Raw genomic sequence first — 14147 nt, 5'->3', positions numbered from 1 at the left:
TGAGTTACCCTGGTCTCCTTTTCCCAGATGGAACCTTGTAATATGAAAGAGGAAGAGAGTGGGTGTTGTGCCACTATACCCCTCTGCTGCAGTAATAAACATATAACAAAACAATTGATATGGTAGATATATAATGTTACATATATTCAAAGCAGAGTTTAACCCTCACACCACTATGGAGGCACTAGGTAGGTTTAAGATACACTTTTAGGTTGCCAGTTAGTGGTCCAGATCCCCTCCAACAGGACATTTTAGGAAGTATATACTATGCCAAAATCCCTTCAGGGAATCCCTTGCCCTCAGGGAGCCCTATCTGTAGCTATAAATCCTTAGGTGGAGCACAACGCTGCTCTTTCTAGCTATGTCTCATTATCTTACCTTCCTAGAAGATACTCCAGACAAAACTAGTCCATTATCTGAATAAACCTCATTCATAGGGCCCCTGTTCCCTGGCTTTATTTAGAAGGGTTTTCCCTCTATGACAGGACTCTTGTAAAATTGGGCCTTGTAAACACCAGGCTCCCTGGCACATATCCTCCAGTATTAAAGTGGTCACTAATTCTATGGGCCAATAACAAAGTTTCCACTTAGGTAACTTAAATACATTACCAGGACCTAGCAACTAGGGGATTAAATACAGTATATAATATAGAGTGATCTCTTGGGGGAGAGCTAAAAGCTCTAAAAAAAAATGAAAAAAAAATGAAGTATTGCACCTGTTTTTGTACTTTTGTACATTTACCCTGGAATTGTCATGTCTGCCTGATAATACTCACATGATGCTTGACATTGGTAGTTTTCCTTTGCAATCAATCATATCCCACATGGATTTCCCACTGCAATACTCCAGGACAAAGAAGGCTTCCAGCTGGTAAGGACAGATTAGGGGAATGTGAGACATGGGACACTACCACCCACAAATACAGCTGGCAATAAGATGAGATTCAAGGTACTTGCTTAATGATAAAACCATCCCAGATAACTTGCGATGTCTGCAGTGACCTCTTCTCCCCCCCCCCCCACCCTGCTGAACTGCACCACACACGGCTCCAAATAAGATGCAGAGCAGCGCTGTGGTCTGGTGGCTGCCATCTATGGCTGCTTCATGGCATCTTCCCAGCTCTCTGACTGCGATCATTGAATGGCACCAGCTCTTTGCCATACACTACTTTGCTGGGAAAGCAGCCATAGAATGCATCAGCCAACCCTGCTGCGCTACTTTCAATTTTAGTAACAGGGCAAATAGGGCAGTATTAGGGTAATGTGTGGTACCTTTCAGGAGGTGGGTGGGAGACCTCTGCAGGGGACTAAAGTTATATAAATAGGTTCATATATTTCAATGATAAATAATATCCCTGTAATACACACCATGAAGGCACCACTACTTTACACTAACGTGAATTTATTGACATTGACAAAGTAATTTTTTTGGTGAGTACTTAATGACGATAAGGTCTGGGAGTGCCAAGAACTAAATCTCAGACACACACATACAAAAGAAACATACATATACACATACAGTATGGTTACCTCTGTTTGCAAAACTGCATAAGAATGGCTTAAAAATGCACATCCTCTGCTGATCTTCAAAAAATAGGCCTCTTTAGTGATGGTATAGGTGTTGGTCTTTGCAGACTTTTTCTTCAAGACCTTTATTGCTACCAGCTGTTTATTTGGTCTAAAAGTAGCCAACATCACCTAATAAAAATAAGAGAAGACATTTAATATCACAGAGTCTCTTGTAGAGATAAAATAATTCCATATTTAATAACTTGGAATATACTTCGCTCACCTGGCCAAAGCCTCCTTGTCCCAGCTCTGAGTGGAACTTATAGTTGTTGATATCCAGGGGATCAGGTCTTTTGATGTCCAAACAGGATCTCTTCTGTATACTTCCACCTTGTTAGAGAAAAAAAATCCCATTAGTAGCTCAATATCACATATAAACTGTACATACTAGTATATGTTTAATTTAATCAACAAGTATACATATGAAAAACAAAACATTTATATTACATTTATAACTGATAGGTATTACTTACCGACTTACATGTATGGCAACTTGCAACCTCATTTTAAGCCCCAACGGCCAATATACATTTGTGAGAGGCAAGATGCAAACAACAATTGTACTATAAAGCGCCACATTTATTCTACTTTGCACCGTAACTCTCCTCATTTGTTCACAGAGCTCATAATAGAGTTGCGCTTCTCTATCTCTGTAAGGGTGAAGACACACGGAGCTACTAGTAGCAGCTCCTTTTTCACGACTGCTAAACGCCAGAAAAAAACCTGCCAATACTGAGAACTGACTCTGCAAATATGCTCTACATGGCAAGTAGCTGTTACTAGTAGCGCCACGTGCCTTTACCCTAAGTGGATCTGCCTGTTTTTCTAAATGTTGCATTGAGGAGCAGTGGGATTTTAGCAGCACAAGGTATATATAGAAATTGGCAGTTAAACTTGCTGTTAGTTATTAGCAAATGAGGCAAAGGGTGAAGGGGGACATATAGGGAATAATAAGGTATATTCCCTGCCACACATAATAAAGATTCAGATAGGTAAAATGGCTCCTAATAACATTTACAATAAAGTCTTTAAATATGATGGAGACTTGGCAAAAGTGCTTAAAATTGCACTGAGCAATTTCCCATTTAGTTACAATGTACTGTATGTGTCTATTAAATATATACAAACAGTGCAGTGTTGTTTCCTCACCTTCTAAGGGGTCTTCTGGGCTCCTTGGTCTTTTATTCCTCTCGTCCTTTTGCTCCGTGTTTCTTTCTTTACAGCTTTGTTGACTTTGCTTTTCTTTCTGTCCTTCTTCAGATTTTCTTGTAATGCTCCCATCCTCACTGGTCTTCTTCTCTGCTTGGATTTCCCTTACCTTCTGTTCTTCTTCAGATCTTCTCCTATTAATGCTCCCACCCTCACTGGTATTCTTCTCTGCTTGGCTTACCTTTTCTTTCTGTTCTTCTGCAGATCTTCTCATTTTAAATCTTCCATCCTCGCTGCTCTTCTTCTCTACCTGGATTTGTTTATCTTTCTGTTGTTCTTCAGATCTTCTCCTATTAATGCTCCCATCTTTAGTGGTCTTCTCTGTTTGGCTTTCCTTTTCTGTTTCTAACTGCCCTTCAAGTCTTCCCCTCTTATTTCTCACATCCTCGCTTGTCTTCTTTTCTTTGTGTTTCTCTTCACTCCTTCTTCTTTTAATGCTCCTATTCTGAATTTTCTGTTCATTTCCGCAGCTTTTGTTATCATTTTCTGCTTCTTTCTTTTCTATCTTCTGACTCCTTTCTTTGCTCCAATTCTTGTTGGGCTTCTCTTCTCCAAAGCTTTTTGCTACATCTAATTTCTCTCCAGATGGACTCCGACTCCTTTTCTTACTCAAACTCATGATGGTATCTTGTCCTACACTGTTTTTTATAAATTTTATTTGCTCTCTCTCGCTATTTCTATAATATTAATACTCGCTGATCGAAAACACTCCCTCTTCTACTCCCTATCCAAACGTCAGTTGGTCTGAACCCAGCAAATGGCAGTTAAGCTATTGTGAGGCATGTGACCAGCAGCAGTGGCATACAGGGCATCAGTGGCGTTACCATGGAGACATGCATGAACTAGAGAGCTGAAGACATACAAGCCTTTCTCCAATGCAGAAGAAAACTTTCTAACAGCAAAAAGCTCAAGTTGCCCAACTTAAAGAATATAAAAAGACCAGTAACAATATGTGCCAGCAGAGCTTTAATCTATGAATGATTTTTATTTGTAGAATGCTAGGTTATAAAGACAATGCTAGTAATGGAATATGAATAGGGGTGTGACCATAATATATCACATCATACGCTTACACTTGTCTAACCGCGTAGTTTTTTAGGAGCTACCTGTATTTATACCTCCTAATAGGGGTGCAGCAGGGGGTGTGATCTGGATCAAATGGAGCATGGTTTGGATTAGGTTGAATCGGGCACGGACTGGCCAGAACAGCGATGTGTCCAGAAATCCCCCTTGTACACTTCGAGGCACTTAATAACATGAATGAATGCTCAGGTTATTTATGGGCTGACTCAGGGTAGACACAATACAAACAGTATATATATATGTATATGTGATCTCATTCAAGGATTCTATGCCTGTGTTTGTTCCACAGTCAAACAGTGTTAGCTATAATAACCAATTTTGGAAGCACAAAAAGCTGTATATGTGGGTGCAAACCATGGGCCGGGTGCAAAATGCAAAAGTATGTAAAGTTCTAAAGTTAAGCAGAGATTTCCATAACTACCTATGCAATCAAAAGGAAGAATGATCAGACAGTTTTAAAGCAGTATTTTTAACTGCAATGTGATTTTATTTTATGTCATAATGTAACTGCAATGTGATAATTAATTATAAAGTATAAGGGCACGGTTGATAAAGGGCACAGCCTGAAGCACGTAGTTTGGTATCACTTCTACAATAAAATCACATTGCAGTAATAAATACTGCTTTAAACTGTCTGATCATTATTATCCTTTTGGCTCCATAGGTGCACAGACACCTTTAGTATCGGCAGCAGTCACAAATATGGCTGAGACCAGGGTTTTATTTTTTATGTTCCCACTACATTAAAGGCAGTATACTGTGTAAAGCAGGGACGTAACTATAGAAGAAGAAGAAATTGTGGTGCCAGGGGGACCCAGGAGTGTAAGGGGCCCAGGGAGGTAAACAAAACAGGGATCCACAAATCCATTGGTTACTCGAGAGTAAAATATTTACAGGTTTTGTGAGTTTTTTAGGAGCTGCACCCCATAGCACTTAATTGTACTTTATAAGGTAAACAAAACAGGGATCCACAAATCCATTGGTTACTCGAGAGTAAAATATTTATGGGTTTTATGAGCCTTTCAGCAAAATCCAATAAATCTGTTGATTCTTCTCTGATCACTTTATTGTCTATATATTCCTTTCTTCATCACCTGATATCTCTCTCTTTCCTCATGTTTAAAATGCCTTTATTGCATACATCTTTGTGCATTCCAGCTAATGCCCTAAGATTTATGCAATAAAGGCATTTTAAACAAGAAATATTAATAGTGCTATTCTAAACTGTATTTCATCTGGATATACCAATGGGAAGTGGCCCATGAAAGATCTGAAAATTGTTCGTTTTTTATATTTTTCTTTTAATCTGTATATTTTGAGCTAGTGGTACAACGTATCTTGGTTTTATTTATTTTAAGTACCAAATTTACTCCCTACAGTATAAAATATGTATTTTAAATGTGGAGATTTGCATTCTGAAAGCAAAACAGACTCTTTTCAAATAGGTGTCAGCAAAGAGGAAAAGCTGCATCACAGCAATCTTCCATAAAAATGGAAGTTTATTTAGTTTTTTTTATACAACTAGGCTGAAATACCTATTCATTTCTATACACGCCTATAATACACAAGGGCCATGAATGTCCTGTAAATTATATGCTGATAAACAGTGCTTAGTGATGTCATCGGTTATAATCAGGGTCGGACTTGGGCCCACCGGGGCTCCCACCCCAGGCACCCTGCAGGTGCCCCCGCCGGCTACCTCCCCTAATCCCCCCCCAAGGGCCCCCCTAACCCCCTGCAGGGTCCCCCACCCAACGTCCTCTCCTGAGCGCATAAATTTAATGCGTCGGGAGGAACGGTCAGGCGTGCCGGCAAGGGTCGGGTCTGGGTCGCCGGGCCCACTAGGATTTTTCCAGGTGTCCCGGCAGCCCAGTCCGACCCTGGTTACAATCAGTGCTTAATGATGTAATTTCTTTCTCAAACTTGTGTATTATAATAAATAATGTTGCTCCTGTTGTAAAATATGAGGATATTAAAAGTCACCTTGGAGTTCCTTGACCTGTATAAACACTCTCCTTCGACCATGTGCCTTTTATATGGTTATGGAACTCCTTTGTAACTTATAATATGCATATATTTTACAGTGTGGGTACATTATTCTCTATATAACTTGTGTCATAAGGCTATAGTAATAGTATGTAATGATTTAATACCAATGGTTTATATCCTTTATTTCTGGTCTCTTATGAAAGTTTCAGAGAGATCTAATGTGATGGCGGGTCTGTGGCCTCCATTAAAGTTGGAGTGCTGCAATAACCACTTATTTGTTTTACATGAATAAATACAAAAGATCCCTGAGGTATATGAAACTGCTTTATCAGTTTAGAAGGTTCACCAGGGAATGATGTTTTTTTTTTTTTTGTTTGTGTTTTTTATTTTCTAGGCATCCGCCCTTACAAATGTGAGATCTGCAACAAGGCATTTACTCAGAGGTGTTCCCTGGAATCTCACCTTAAGCAAATCCACGGGGTTCAGCAGGGTTACGCTTACAAACAACGCAGGGATAAGCTCTTTGTCTGTGAGGATTGTGGCTACACTGGACCCTCCCAAGAGGACTTGTACCTACATGTTTATGATAGCCACCCAGGAAACGCTTTCCTCAAGAAAACCACCAAAAAACTGGCAGCCATTTTACAAACCAAAATCACATCTGTTCTTCAGATAAAGTCCACAGCACAAGAAGAGGTGGAGGCAGAGTGAGAAGACAAACGGTGCTTAGACAGATGTTTACAGAGTTTATTAACTTTATGAAACCATTTTTTATTGCCTATTTTATTGCTTTTTTTTAAAGTGGGGAGATTTCTAAATTATACAATGAACTCACCGTGGTTGGATATCTTTTTTTACATTATGACAAATGATTGGGCCAAAAAATGTATTCAAGTATACATTTTTAGAATATGATTATCTCGTGAATGTGGTATGAACTGTACAATTGTATAGCAGTGTAAATAAATATATTAGCCCTTAAATTGAAGTATAATGCTAGTAGGTGCCTTTCTCAATAATACTGAGTAGATTTCTTATTTCACATGGGTTACAGTTTGAATTTTGTGATAAAATGATTGCTGTGTTTTCCCTGCCATCCTCTTGATACATTTAATCCAGTTCACACACATCTGCTTATTTGTGGGAGGTGAGAGCATTATGTGGCAATGCAGTGCATCCCTGTGGCAGTCGTAATGCCATCAGACAGACAGAAGGACCTGCAGCACCACATTATTTCAGTCAGATCAAGAATAATTTCCCCTTTTATTCCTATGGATATAAATTGATTCCCACTTGCAGCGGGAGACCAAACACTGAAGTGCGTGTGGCCTTATACAGGTGGAATAGGCATTTTGTGGTGCATCTGGTACATAGTGCTCACCGCTTATTTCAGTGGAGATAATGATATGGCATTTCTGGCAATAAAGTCTGCTCCATCCATATTATAACATCCCAATATTCCTACATTCATGTGCTTATGGGTGAATATATGTTTTTATAACATATTTATATTGTGTGTAACTGACTCACTGGTTAATGCATAATTTTGTTCATGGAATATATATCAAAATATTACACACCTGCCATTTCTTATGGGAACATTTTATATTTTATCTATAACTTCCTTCTAAAAAGAACACTTACAAAAGAATGTCCTATAGATGCTACTGGCGGAATGAAATATGTATCTTGCAATAATAATAATATCAGAAAGCGCCTTTGTGTTTACTTGTACATCTAGCAAGTGGCGAAAGTTTTGGGGCCCTGCCCCCCGCAGTTTTTTTTTTCGGGACCCCAACCAAACACCCCCGCACCTGGCTGAAATCATGGGCGGCACCCACGACACACAAAAATTTGCGGGTGACCTCTGTGGCCGTGGGGTCTGTTGTGTCTGTAGTTGTGCTACTGCATGTAGTGGTGGGACAGACGCAAGTAATCACCTGTTTATTCAGTGGGTTGACAGCTCATTAATATGCATGGTATTAAGCTGGGAATTAATTACTGCAACAAACATTCATGCTATGTCACACATGAGGTTTTCGCCTCCAACTAAAAACGCAGATACATTATGTAGCATTGTGTATTCAGTCACAGAGAAAATATCACAAATGACATTAGCCTGAACGTGGCTTTGGCAGCAGGTAAGAATGAAATGATAATACTAAGATACTGGATCTCCCCGCGTACCCCTGCCCTAAAGAGGGCACACAAGAAAAACTATTAGCCATTCCAATATGCACATCTAAAGACAGAAAGGAATATACCTTTAAACACTGCCTTTTGTGCTACTTATATTACTGAGACTTTTCCCAAAAAGCTTGCAAACAGAAGCCTGCGGTTCCACTTCCGGCTGGTTTCTCTGCAGGGAAAAGGCCTTTATATACCCAATCCAGCTATCTACATTATAAATATACTCCCAGTGTTCATAGGAAATTAATAATACTAGAACACATCAGCAACATATTCTAATGCCTGCGCTTGGGCTGGTTTACGCTGTTTTACTCTTATTCATAGTAACAACATATTTAGACTAATTGCTGTTAATAAAGTGAATAGTAGCATAAAGGCTTACTCGAACCTAAAACTGGCAAGGCCACAGTCATTATTAGGCTGACTAAATGCATTTGTGGCAGTAGGATTTATATTTATTCTCTAATACAATTTTTTTTTTCAATTCTTTATTTATTTTTTGTCCATTAAATTACAGCCTTATAAACTGAGCTAATACAGCAAAAACTGGCAAGTCATTGCTAAAAATCATGACAAAGGGTACAAATGCAAATGTTTGGTGATATTCTAACAATATACTAATCAGAATATCACTTATGTCAAAAAAGATTTTGCTGTATAGAAAGTTGCCCTATGCAAACAATATTCTGTCCCATCAACCCCTGCAGCTCATAAGTTGAAAATGTTGGTCCACCCACTCAGCGTTGGACTGCTCCACTAGGGTATCAGGAACGGTTCTAGTAGTCCCCCTGCTCATCCAAACATTTCTCATTGTATGTCTATATCAATATGCAGTCAGTGTTTACCATTGTATGGGCACCTTAAAACTAAATAAAGACAAAAACAGATGCAAGGGGTTTTAGTAAAATATCTTTTACTGTTCAACAGTTATTACGCTGAATTAATTAACAGGAAAACATTAGGGTATCATTATTTTTAAAATGTATGTATAAAGTTCCAACACATTCTGCAGCCACTAGCTTGATGTAGTTATAGAACAATATGCCACGAATATATGCCTTCACTTTCTTGAACAGCGAATCACAATCAGAGGGAACTGTGAAATCTGCAGCCGTAGTTAGACAATTGGGAAATGGGTTCTTATAGGCAATATACATAAAAATAAAGGTTAAGTAAATCAAAGTTCATAAAAATGCATACAAAATAGATTACCATGTAGCTTTTATTTTTTACGTCTAGGTGACATGGTGACTTATACACTGAATTACTTACAATAAGGACATTTATCCAACAGTAAAAATAGAGACCGCCACTGTCCAGCAGCTTTCTATTTACTGGTCAAAGGGTTAAACTGAGAATTCACCCATTGATAAGTATGCCTGTACAAATCCTCTAAATGTTTCATACAAGTGCATAGAGGGTAGCCGAATTTCTAGCAACCTGTGTCTGCCACTGCAGGCTCTCATATTGCAAGTGGTTGGATCCGCTGTCTGTAGGCGCCACCTATAAAGTACAGATGAGATGTTCCTCCCTTTCTGCATATTGTATTTCATTCACATCAGGTCGAGGTGTATGCAGGGGCAGTAGACTTTAAATGCGGGACCTTAAACAAAACATGTCACTGCCATGTCCTGTTGTCATTGCTGTTTCTCCTCCTCCTTCTTCTTTTTATATTCTTCTAAGCTTAGCAGCCACTTATTCCAGAAGTGCAAACAAAGATCTGTGTCCATGAAATGCATATGGGCTGGGGAACCATCTTTGTACGCCACCACTATGAGACCACAGTTGACCTGAAATATTAGATTTTATAAAGTAGGTTAGGATATCTCAAGGCTCTCTCTTAAGACTGGATACAAAACATTAAAAAGAATGTCTATTGTAATTTTGCAATACATTTAACATTTATTTAGACAATTAGAAAACATCAACCATACCAAAAGGACAGAAGAACCTCAGTGCTCCATAGTACATGAGCTCCATCTTCTTTATGTGTTTTGCATCATTGGATGCTTCATCAGAGAATCTAAGGGACCATGGAGAACTGAGGGACCTCTATCCTTATGGTATAGCTGATTATTTGGAGATCTGTATACATTTAGGATTGTTTTGTGCACCAATAAACATTTTAGCTGTGAGACTTTGTATTACTAAATTGTTATTCAGGGTCTGGGGCAGTATTCCCACAGGTTTCAGGTGGCTTACTCTTAAGTACTGGTTATAATTTATTGTTGCAATGTCTGTACCAAGCAATTAACAGGGGACATGTCTTGGGTTCTAGCACATAATACAGACCTGCTTCTTTAACATTTCAGAAGAGAAACTGACTGTGTGGATTATTTCTCATTAGGCTCCCCCTTAACTCACAATAACATTACAAACATATGAGAATATAATAGTCACCAATTTATAGTTCTGAAAATGCACTGATACATTATTCATTTTATAAAACTGTATATTTATAGGCTAGGTCGCCCATCAATGTTTTCAGCCCCCAATCATAGAAATATGCATATGAGATATTAAGCCTAAGCCATCCCTCCTATCCAGAATGGTGAAGCAGAAAGAGACCTCCAGAAATGAGATAGCTTCTGTGTATACTTACCTGAAAATTATAATTATTGTCATGATTTATTGCTCCAATATAAGCTGCAATTTGCAGTGGATTATCAAACGTGTCTCGTATCTGAAGTCTTATTTTCAGAAAGCTTTAATGAAAATACACACAAAGAAATTTGAACACAAGGCATGCAGTTAAATTAAAAAAAAGTTGTCATTAAAAATGAAAAACCTGCTCAACTGTAGAAATATCTTCTCAGTGATGTTCAAACATGTAATAACCGTTGTATACAAATGAGACAAAGAAGAAGGTGACTAAGCAACCATTCACCAATTACAGGTAGAACATCTAAGGCATCTTCTCAGCTTAGTTTAGTCAGGAAAGAGGGCCTAATTTTCGTGTATGCACTAGAGAACTGCAAAGCCAATTAAATTTTTGGACATGCCCACAAATGACTTGCAGATATGCACAACCCAATAAGTAAATGTTACATCCCTCACGATCCATGGCTTACAGGAAAGTGGGAGGGGGGGGTCACATAAATGAACAGTGGCTTAGGGTATATATATATATTTATTAGGGTCACAAAGACATGTAAGCATTCAAGAGGCCACAGGGTAGTATGCATTGCATCTTAACATAAATTTAGTCAACTGATTTATAAAACCCCCTTTATGATGGTTAAAAATGTTTGTTAAGTATACAGATATCCATGTCAGACCCAAACTCTCCCCTTTAACATCTCCTATCAAAGACAGGAAACAATGTATAATAAATAGATGTGTTCTGATTCTGACGAACCATTTCCCTGCCCCAAGAAAGCTGTCAAAACTATTCAACTGTGGGACTTTCAGAAACCTCAACTTATTGAATCAGACTCAATAATTAATGTTTAAATGCATTAACAAATTCATTTTAAATTCATTTATAAATTCATTAAGTACAATGGTAAGGCACCAGTTGGAGGAGCATGATGTGCATGAATGATCCCTGCTGCTCCCCAAGGACAGCACAATGGATTTCTCTTGCGGTATGCACCCTTACCTATAAATTGCTGAACCTGGACAACACCACTTACAATCCAAGGGAGAAGATTACTTGGCTTTTAATGTGCCTCCCCATTCTCTCTGGATACAACAGTACTGGCAGAACATTAGTTAGGCGAGGGGGGGGGGGGGGGTCTTAAGGATGAACATTGTAGCTAATGCTGCCATCTCCAGAAAGAGCAGGGGAGAGCAGCAATGTTTTTAGAATAGATGGTAGTTTTCATTGAATGTACAATATTTCTCCCATTACCACCTGGTGTACTGTGTCTCTCACTGTTGCTCAGGAAGTCACAGAGTCCCTGGATATGTAACATCTATAGGGTCCCATGGAGCAATACAGGGTTATGGGAGATAGCTTCTCAGTACAAGTGAGGGAAACCGGGGTACTTGGGAGATAGCCTCTCAGTACAACGGTGAGGGAAACAGGGTTATGGGCGATAGCGCTCAGTACACGTGAGTGGAAAACCGGGGTAGGGGGATAGCTCTCAGTACAAGTGAGGGAATACAGGGGTTAGGGGGAGATAGCTCCTCAGTACACGTGAGGGAATACAGGGGTAGGGGAGATAGCTCTCAGTACAAGTGAGGGAATACAGGGGTATGGGGAGATAGCTCTCCAGTAACAAGTGAGGGAATACACAGGGTTATGGGCAATAGGCTCAGTACAAGTGAGGGAATACAGGGGTAGTGGGCCATAGCTCTCAGTACAAGTGAGGGAATACAGGGGTTATGGTGAGATAGCTCTCAAGTACAAGTGAGGGAAATACAGGGTTATGGGAGAATAGCTCTGCAGTACAAGTGAGGGAATACAGGGGTAGGGGAATAGCTCTCAGGTACAAGTGAGGGAATACCAGGGGTAGGGGGGATAGCTCTCACAGTGAGGGAATACGGGATGGGAAGCTCAGTTACAAGGGGTAGGGGAGATAGCTCTCAGTACAAGTGAGGGCAATACAGGGTTAGGGGGATAGCTCTCAGTACAAGTGAGGGGATACAGGGGTAGGGGGAGACTAGCTCTCAGTACAAGTGGAGGGATACAGGGGTAGGGGGATAGCTCTCAGTACAAGTGAGGGAATACAGGGGTAGGGGAGATAGCTCTCAGTACAAGTGATGGGAATACAGGGGTAGGGGATAGCTCTCAGTAACAAGTGAGGGATACAGGCTAGGGGAGTGTAGGGAGATAGCGTCTCAGTAAAGTGAGGAATACAGGGGTAGGGGGGATAGCTCTCAGTACAGTGGGGAATACAGGGGTAGGGGAGATAGCTCTCAGTCACAAGTGAGGGAATACAGGGTAGGGGAGATAGCTCTCAGTACAAGTGGGGAATACAGGGGTAGGGGGGATAGCTCTCAGTACAAGTGAGGGAATACAGGGGTAGGGGAGATAGGCTCTCAGTACAAGTGAGGGGAATACAGGGGTAGGGGGGATAGCTCTCAGTACAAGTGAGGGAATACAGGGGTAGGGGGGATAGCTCTCAGTACAAGTGAGGGAATACAGGGTTATGGGAGATAGCTCTCAGTACAAGGGAGGGAATACAGGGGTAGGGGAGATAGCTCTCAGTACAAGTGAGGGAATACAGGGGTATGGGGGATAGCTCTCAGTACAAGTGAGGGAATACAGGGGTATGGGAGATAGCTCTCAGTACAAGTTGATCCAGGGACTGGCCCAATCGCCATCTTAGAACATTACAGCCACTGTCCACATATGTCTAGAAGGTTTACCATTTACTGGCATTGGATTGTGCATGTTGTTCAAGTTCAGCAACAGCTTTCTATCAGCAGAACCCCCCCCTCAATTTTTTTTTTTAATTTGTTTAAGCATTTGTTTAAAATCTGTTTGGTTCACATAATTACATTAGCAGGCAGCTCAGTAGCATTATTATTATTTTTAAAATGAATTTAACCTACCAAGTAAACTGAGGAAAAAAGTATAGAGGATTAAACTGTATCTGTGTCCCTGCTGCTGTACAGCAACCTGTGCTTTCAAATCAAAGTGCTCGTGCAGCCAGGCAGCCAGCCAGCTTCACATGAACGGGCCGGCTCTTTCTTTGTGGTGGCGCAGCTTCTGCTTTCTGTGCGCACTGTGCACGAAAACAAGCACTGTAGGGCGCGCCCGCGCCGCGCAGAATGACGTCATGACGCGCGCGTGACGTGATGACGTCACCAACAAGGAAGTACATGCGCACAGAGGGAGTTGGGGCGGCCGGCAAGATATTTCATTATTTTATGCGCCGCAGCCGCTGCCTGCCGGCCGCCCGCCCGCCCGCCCGCCACAAGTAAGAATAGGCGCAGCGCCCAGGTGATGTTAGGAGCGCCTATTTGCCGCCCCTGCCATCTTGCCGCCCTAGGCCCGGGCCTTGGGGGCCTCTCCCAAAATCCGGGCCTGCAGCCATTGACACCTGATATTTCCCCTTGTGTGCGCTTCCATTCAAGTGAATCAAAGGTGACGGGACAATTTAGACTGCCTTATTAATTAGGGCATTGGCAAGGAATGATATTTTTGAATGCCCGAT

General features: G+C 40.6%; 1 long non-coding RNA gene and 2 pseudogenes across 2 annotated transcripts in view; 2 read left to right on the top strand and 1 right to left on the bottom strand.

The window, feature by feature from the left end:
- The window catches only part of LOC116410845, a 32729-nt pseudogene extending 25885 nt beyond the window's left edge, over positions 1–6844 (top strand).
- Positions 1–14147, top strand: part of LOC100497923 — a 108880-nt pseudogene that overhangs the window by 57024 nt on the left and 37709 nt on the right. The gene's annotated exons all lie outside the window — the stretch shown is intronic.
- Positions 8937–10728, bottom strand: LOC116410847. The gene is made up of 2 exons (XR_004222677.1): positions 10643–10728; positions 8937–9830 (listed from the first exon to the last, which is right to left on the bottom strand). It is a non-coding gene; the product is annotated as an uncharacterized LOC116410847 (long non-coding RNA).

Source organism: Xenopus tropicalis, chromosome 5 (assembly GCF_000004195.4).
Source record: "Xenopus tropicalis strain Nigerian chromosome 5, UCB_Xtro_10.0, whole genome shotgun sequence".
In the NCBI taxonomy this organism is placed as follows: Eukaryota; Metazoa; Chordata; class Amphibia; order Anura; family Pipidae; genus Xenopus; species Xenopus tropicalis.
This window is presented reverse-complemented; position numbering and strand designations above follow the sequence as displayed.